The following is a 2,500-nucleotide window of genomic DNA, read 5'->3' on the forward strand; positions in this document are numbered from 1 at the left end:
GGGACAACCGAAAGAGAGGGACAAACTTCTTCATCGCCGCCGCGAAGACAAATCTTCGACATGCTAGTGAACTGGGCGAGCCCGTCGGAAAACAAACGTCCATGGACTGCATTGCCGTGCGCCCACTAACACGCCTAGGAGAAGCCTGCGCATTGGTTCATCCAAAGCCGAACCCTCCCTAATATCCAACAATCCGAGGGCAACCGAGGGTTGAAAACATGCATGTCGAGAAAAACACCCACCCGCTCCCAAGCAAAAGAAAACAAACCCAACCCAAAAGTTTAAAGAGAAAACATTTTTCCCAACCCGCTATTTTTCAAAACGTTTTTTCCACCCCGCTTAAAACCATTTTGTCCCCCTTTTAATTTTGAAAACGAAAACATTTTTGTTTTGTTTGAAAACATTTCAAAACATTTCAAAACATTTGAAAAAATTTTAAAAAAAAAAAAAAAAATTTTAAAAACGCACCCATGGTGGCGGCGGCGGCGGAGGGGGACCGCCACCGTCGCCGTCACCATGGGCGGGAATGTCCCAAACCCGACACATCATATATACCGAGGCAACACGTGATGATGTGCGGGAATGTCATCCCTAGACCGATGGTGCAGCCTGCATGCCATGCTTGGGATTTTTGACATGCAGGGAGCACCACCCCCCTATATAGCATATTATGCTGTTATGGCACTGCCAGGAGGAGACATCAGTTTTCGCGAGGAGTCATATTGGGCCATGATTTAATCATGGCTTGGAATTTGAACGAGATTTTTTGCAGGGATGTACATATAGATGCAAGGGATTTTCAGAAAAAAATTCAGACTTTGTTGAGCATGGCAAGTATTTTATTTTATTTTTTGAAGTCGGGAAATTGGGAAAATCGTAAAAAAAAATCGGTGCGAGATTTTTCAAATCCGTAAGTTCAAGGACCTTCTAAAAATCATATACTAACTATATGGTGCGGGTTGTGCGGGGAAATTATCAATAAAAATGGGACTTGACATTGTTTGTAGATTTTCGACGCGTTTCGACATGCCTGCTGTGCAATTTGACATGTCAGAGTGGGCGCTAGCCTCGCTTGCTGTCGACAGGAAGCGAGGCTAGTGGCGAGGCTAGCAGCGAGTTTTTTTAGTGCCAAGATGCGAGGCTTGGCATGTCATTGGCATGCCATGGTCGGCATTTGACATGCCAATGTCGACATTTTGCGAGGCTTGGCATGTCATTGGCATGCCATGCTCGACATTTTCCGAGTCTTGACATGTCATTGCCGTGCCATGGACATGTCATGGTCGACATTTTGCGAGGCTTGGCATGTCATTGGCATGCCACGGTCGACATTTTGCGAGTCTTGACATGTCATTGGCATGCCACGGTCGACATTTTGCGAGTCTTGACATGTCATTGGCATGCCATGGACATGCCATGGTCGACATTTTGCGAGTCTTGACATGTCATTGGCATGCCACGGTCGACATTTTGCGAGTCTTGACATGTCATTGGCATGCCATGGACATGCCATGGTCGACATTTTGCGAGGCTTGGCATGTCATGGACATGCCATGGTCGACATTTTGCGAGGCTTGGCATGTCATTGGCATGCCATGGTCGACATTTGACATGCCAATGTCGACATTTTGCGAGGCTTGACATGTCATTGGCATGCCACGGTCGACATTTTGCGAGTCTTGACATGTCATTGGCATGCCATGGACATGCCATGGTCGACATTTTGCGAGGCTTGGCATGTCATTGGCATGCCACGGTCGACATTTTGCGAGTCTTGACATGTCATTGGCATGCCATGGTCGACATTTTGCGAGGCTTGGCATGTCATTGGCATGCCATGGTCGACATTTGACATGCCAATGTCGACATTTTGCGAGGCTTGACATGTCATTGGCATGCCACGGTCGACATTTTGCGAGTCTTGGCATGTCATTGGCATGCCACGGTCGACATTTTGCGAGTCTTGACATGTCATTGGCATGCCATGGACATGCCATGGTCGACATTTTGCGAGTCTTGACATGTCATTGGCATGTCATTGGCATGCCATGGACATGCCATGGTCGACATTTTGCGAGGCTTGGCATGTCATTGGCATGCCACGGTCGACATTTTGCGAGTCTTGACATGTCATTGGCATGCCACGGTCGACATTTTGCGAGTCTTGACATGTCATTGGCATGCCATGGACATGCCATGGTCGACATTTTGCGAGTCTTGACATGTCATTGGCATGCCACGGTCGACATTTTGCGAGTCTTGACATGTCATTGGCATGCCATGGACATGCCATGGTCGACATTTTGCGAGGCTTGGCATGTCATGGACATGCCATGGTCGACATTTTGCGAGGCTTGGCATGTCATTGGCATGCCATGGTCGACATTTGACATGCCAATGTCGACATTTTGCGAGGCTTGACATGTCATTGGCATGCCACGGTCGACATTTTGCGAGTCTTGACATGTCATTGGCATGCCATGGACATGCCATGGTCGAC

The sequence above is a fragment of the Malus sylvestris genome, chromosome 13 (genome assembly GCF_916048215.2).
Source record: "Malus sylvestris chromosome 13, drMalSylv7.2, whole genome shotgun sequence".
NCBI classification, from domain to species: Eukaryota; Viridiplantae; Streptophyta; class Magnoliopsida; order Rosales; family Rosaceae; genus Malus; species Malus sylvestris.